Genomic DNA, 6,389 nt, shown 5'->3' with positions numbered 1-6,389 from the left:
TGTAGTTCCATGTTGGATCAGTTCGCAGGGCAGATATTCTGCCTACAAGTAGTTCTGATAGGACAGACACAGAACTGCTCTCTGGAGACTGAAAACATGATGCTGTTATTAGTCTTTGGGGCCGTTTCTAAACAAACTAACGTGACCAAACTCTTCATGATGAAGGAACATGTCACCCAGTGCAGCGGTGTGACTCACTGACGTGTTTTTAATAGTTTCTGGACAACAACGGAGGAATAAGATATATCAGACTATGATACACACACAATACTTGTTAGTTGAATGTGAAATGTTTTCTTCTAGGTGCTGAACTGTCTTATGTGCTGAAACACATGTTGGACCATCTTGTTATTCTTATTAGACAACGTTGTTATGCTGAATTTGACTGTTTTAAGAGGACGTTTTGTTGCAGAGAGACAGTGATGGACAGATGGACAGTCTGGTACGGGCTGTTAGCCAAGCTGCTGCTAACACTTGTTCGGTTTATTTCTCTTATAATTTAAGATCCTGACGTTTGGCAGGTTTCTACTAGGAGCCGAATTATCCACAGAGGTCTCCTTCCTTCCAAAAACGGATTAAAATCATTCAAAATACTAATTAAAGCTGTTTCACCTAAAAAAAAGTCAGCGTTTCTCCAACGATGTTTGGCAAGCACTGGACTTCCTGGAGGGGCTGTTAGCCGAGCTGCTGCTAACATTTGTTCAGTTTATTTCTCTGATAACTTAAGATCCAGACGTCCAACGACTAAAATCCTTCTCCCGGCTAAAAGATATAGTTAAAAACCACCTAAATTTATCATGAAAATGTGGCTTAAAACTGAGTAAAAGTCCATTTATAACAGTTTGTGTGGAACAACCACAACGCCGATGTATTATCTTGTATGTGTGTAAGTTGCTCTTTGGTAGACGCCATTGTAGCGGACAAACACAGCGCCGCCGTATGCATCTGGTGCGTGTTTACTCTTTGGTAGAGGAGGTATGACGCCATCGACAGGCAACCAAATGAAACGGTCCATTACTTTGATTAAATTACAGATTTCTCTGGGTTTGAACATTGTTGGAAACATTTGGGATAATGTAAGAACACAACTCAACAACATATATAACACAGGTCTAGTTGTTTTTAGACATTTTAATGCAGAATAATTACATATTGTACCTTTAATGATTCATACAGTTGTTCTGTTAGTTAAAGATCCATCCTCAGATCACAAGATGATCAATGATTAAGTGTACAACAAACAATCTTTTCACCTGTAGCTCTAGTTTTTTTGTAACTTTAAAAACTTGTCATCTCAGCTTTTGTGACTTTTTGCCTTATATGTCTCTGCCTGAGGGGCCACTTCCCTCTACACCTCTCTTTCTATTTTCTATCATTTGTACGGCTGCCATTTTGCTGATACTGTGCAAAGCAGCTCAAGTAGTGTGTTTCAGTTCTTGTTCCCTTCCTGTATGACAGCACATTAACCTGCAGTTCATCTCTAGGAGGATGTGGTGAGACTGACCTCTCAGCCCTGCATGCATCAGATGTTTGAAAGTAAAATGTGAAACTGCAAATGAATCACAAGAATGTGATCAAATCCCAATGAGGCTAAACTTTGGTTCAGTTCAGCTGAATCTGAGAAACTAAATGTGCATATAAGCTTGTGAATTGCAGCAGTAAAACATCAGTGTGGTTCACAGCATATACACTTGTTTGGGTGGTGGTAGCCTAGTGGTTTGCGTTCTGAGCTTACAGGCAAAGTCTGAGAGTTTGAGCTGCTATCAATGTGCTGCTGAGAAAGGCACCTAACCCCAAGATGGTCCTGAGGGATTCTTCCTGCAGTTGGCCTTCAGTAAGTCTCTCTGGGTAAGAGCATCTGCTTTAACGATGTAACGTAAATATAAACATCTAGACTTACTTAGAAAAAGGTTTTCTGTTGCTCCAGACAACAAATATAATCCTTCACGTCCAGTTTTGTGGATCATATGACCTGCAAGTCGAACTTCCAGCAAATGACTGACAGGACCTTTATTACACTCACTGCTTCTTGACCGCTGTCTCTCTGCTCTTGCTGGTATTTGATCTCTTTATTTCATTCATTCAAATTTCATAGATTAGGAAGGACACACAAAAATATGAGCTTAACACCCTCCACTGGAGAACTCACATACTATATAATACATACATACTATAAATGCTATGATGAGGTGAAGCTGCATTCTAAATGCAGAATTTCAGCTCTTCAGCAGTGGCTGTATAATTGATTATTATTGTGTTGTCTCCAGGTTATTGCTGGAGTGCAGGGGGGAGAGATCACTTTTCTTCAGAGAATCACATGAAATGCTAATTCTGCACATTTATCTAATTTAACAGTATAGAAATTGTAGGAATAACTGTATAACATATACAAGGATTCAACTGTCTATCACAGAAAATACAACAGCTACAAAACGTGTGTAACTTTTTGCACTTCCTTCTATAATCAGTTAGATCATGGGCCTAGCCCTCCACCACAATAATGATCAATCACACATTATATAATAGAATCTGTTTTAGTTTAGTTTGCTGCCAAACACAAAAGGCTTCTGTTGTTTAGTCATTATCCTCTGAAGTTAAGAATATGAAAACTGTCTGACTGTAGTGTAACCTGTTTAGTACAACCATCCTGACACGTTCTGTCCTGCATTTCCTGTGTGGATTCAGTTCAGTTTAAGACAAGAACGAGAAGCACTGAAATAAAAAACAATATCTGAAAGATATATGTCTCTGCCTGAGGGGCCACTTCCCTCTACACCTCTCTTTCTATTTTCTATCATTTGTACGGCTGCCATTTTGCTGTTACTGTGCAAAGCAGCTCAAGTAGTGTGTTTCAGTTCTTGTTCCCTTCCTGTATGACAGCACATTAACCTGCAGTTCATCTCTAGGAGAATGTGGTGAGACTGACCTCTCAGCCCTGCATGCATCAGATGGTTGAAAGTAAAATGTGAAACTGCAAATGAATCACAAGAGTGTAATCAAATCCCAATGAGGCTAAACTTTGGTTCAGTTCAGCTGAATCTGAGAAACTAAATGTGCATATAAGCTTGTGAATTGCAGCAGTAAAACATCAGTGTGGTTCACAGCATATACACTTGTTTGGGTGGTGGTAGCCTAGTGGTTAGCGTTCTGAGCTAACAGACAAAAGTTTGAGAGTTTGAGCTGCTATCAATGTGCTGCTGAGCAAGGCACCTAACCCCAAGATGGTCCTGAGGGATTCCTCCTGCAGTTGGACTTCAGTAAGTCTCTCTGGGTAAGAGCATCTGCTTTAACGATGTAACGTAAATATAAACATCTAGACTTACTTAGAAAAAGGTTTTCTGTTGCTCTACATAACAAATATAATCCTTCACGTCCAGTTTTTTTGGATCATATGACCTGCAAGTCGAACTTCCAGCAAATGACTGACAGGACCTTTATTACACTCACTGCTTCTTGACCGCTGTCTCTCTGCTCTTGCTGGTATTTGATCTCTTTATTTCATTCATTCAAATTTCATAGATTAGGAAGGACACACAAAAATATGAGCTTAACACCCTCCACTGGAGAACTCACATACTATATAATACATACATACTATAAATGCTATGATGAGGTGAAGCTGCATTCTAAATGCAGAATTTCAGCTCTTCAGCAGTGGCTGTATAATTGATTATTATTGTGTTGTCTCCAGGTTATTGCTGGAGTGCAGGGGGGAGAGATCACTTTTCTTCAGAGAATCACATGAAATGCTAATTCTGCACATTTATCTAATTTAACAGTATAGAAATTGTAGGAATAACTGTATAACATAAAAGGATTCAACTGTCTATCACAGAAAATACAACAGCTACAAAACGTGTGTAACTTTTTGCACTTCCTTCTATAATCAGTTAGATCATGGGCCTAGCCCTCCACCACAATAATGATCAATCACACATTATATAATAGCATCTGTTTTAGTTTAGTTTGCTGCCAAACACAAAAGGCTTCTGTTGTTTAGTCATTATCCTCTGAAGTTAAGAATATGAAAACTGTCTGACTGTAGTGTAACCTGTTTAGTACAACCATCCTGACACGTTCTGTCCTGCATTTCCTGTGTGGATTCAGTTCAGTTTAAGACAAGAACGAGAAGCACTGAAATAAAAAACAATATCTGAAAGATATATGTCTCTGCCTGAGGGGCCACTTCCCTCTACACCTCTCTTTCCATTTTCTATCACTGGTATGGCTGCCATTTTGCTGTTACTGTGCAAAGCAGCTCAAGTAGTGTGTTTCAGTTCTTGTTCTCTTCCTGTATGACAGCACATTAACCTGCAGTTCATCTCTAGGAGGATGTGGTGAGACTGACCTCTCAGCCCTGCATGCATCAGATGGTTGAAAGTAAAATGTGAAACTGCAAATGAATCACAAGAGTGTAATCAAATCCCAATGAGGCTAAACTTTGGTTCAGTTCAGCTGAATCTGAGAAACTAAATGTACATATAAGTTTGTGAATTGCAGCAGTAAAACATCAGTGTGGTTCACAGCATATACACTTGTTTGGGTGGTGGTAGCCTAGTGGTTAGCGTTCTGAGCTAACAGGCAAAAGTTTGTGAGTTTGAGCTGCTATCAATGTGCTGCTGAGCAAGGCACCTAACCCCAAGATGGTCCTGGTGTATCTGCAGTTTTGAAGCAGGACTGCAAGTTGAAACAACATTAAGAGAATAAGCAGATAGACACACTGAAGGCTTCTCATTGTCCCATCAACTGAACCTCTCAGCATATTCTGATTACCAAAGTTACTTTGAGCCAAAAGTGAAATCAATTTATTACTAATATGACTTAAGATTGAGTGATACTTAGTACACATAGCATAAGTCATTATATCTTGAAAAACACTAACAAACGTTTTACCCTGATTTGGAGTAATACCAAATGTATGGTGTCTCATTTCTTACTGTTACTCTACTCTGTGATTTGCGTGTGATTTAAGTGCATGCCATATACATCATGCAGTTTCTATACTATCTGTCTCACAAACACACCACTGAAACCACACCAAAGAGTGGCGAAGTGCATCCTGCGAACATCATGATCATATATGTGACATCACACAGGAGGAAATGCATGTCTTGTCCAAAAACTTATTTCATGTTACTAGCCAGACTTCTTCCACCCTATACACAGTGGTGGAAGAAGTACTCAGATCCTTTACTATCAATACAGCAAAGTAAAAGCCTTGCATGAAAAATCCCACTTAGGTAAAGTACATAAGTAGGCTGTTACAGTAGCAGCAAAATGTACTTAAAGTATTTAAGTAAAAATAATAATAATAATAATTTCTGACTGATATGACATTGATATTGATGCATATGTTTTTCTCTAATCTTTGATTTTTGCTGAAATATTGGATCATTTGAACATTTATTGAAATGAAAGCATGTGAGAAGTTTAGAGGGAAAAATCACTATTTGGTGGAGCTGTTAACAACTCATAGACTTGTGAAATGTGACCCCGACTACACACTGCTTTTTGTAAGACGTCAAAAGCCAAAAAGGTTGGAAACCACTGGTTTCATCTTTAACAATGTGTTGTATTTTAAAAGCTTGTTATATTATCCATTGTGTCAAATCTTCATCTGAAAAGTAACTAAAGCTGTCAAATAAATGTAGAGGAGTAGAAAGTACAATATTTCCCTCTGAAATGTAGAAAGTAGCATCACATGGAAATACTCAAGTAAAGTACAAGTAACTCAGGTACTGCTCCCGGGTCTGGAGGACGGGATTCACCCACAGATGGCAAAGCAGCGCTGTTTCCTCTTCAAGGTCACCAGGGCAACAGCTGGAGGGATGTTAATCTCTTATCAAGGATCTAGACTATTTATAAGCATCCCTTTCCTGCAAAACATTGTAGTTTTAGTGGGATGACATCTCATTGGCATCCCATCTGACTTCAGAGAACAAAGCCTATCAGATATGTCAACAATGTCTTTTGGTTCACATCGGTAGTATATTATATTATTGCATCACACAGAATAACAGAAATGAAAGGTTTCAGTGTTACTCTTAAATCACAGTTTAATTGCTTTCTGCATTATGAAGATTTTTCTTTTCTTAACCTGTATGTTGACTCAGTCAGCGAGTCATGAGCTTGAACTTTATTGACATATAACTTTGTTGACATTTAAGGAGGATGTATCATGCACATTTCCAGGTCTATATTTATATTCCAACAAGTCCTACACATTAACCGATAGATACTTGTTTGATCATGTGACTCCAAAACGACATATAGCAGCATTTTCTAATCTGGCGTCTCTGTCAGCAGTAATCAGCAGGACGACGTCATCTGTCTGTGTTTTATAAAACCTTTTAACACGTCACTGTTAAACACTAATGATGTTTTATGAT

This window comes from Thunnus thynnus, chromosome 6, assembly GCF_963924715.1.
Source record: "Thunnus thynnus chromosome 6, fThuThy2.1, whole genome shotgun sequence".
Lineage (NCBI taxonomy): Eukaryota > Metazoa > Chordata > Actinopteri > Scombriformes > Scombridae > Thunnus > Thunnus thynnus.
The sequence above is the reverse complement of the archived record's forward strand: the minus strand, read 5'-3'. Positions refer to the sequence as shown.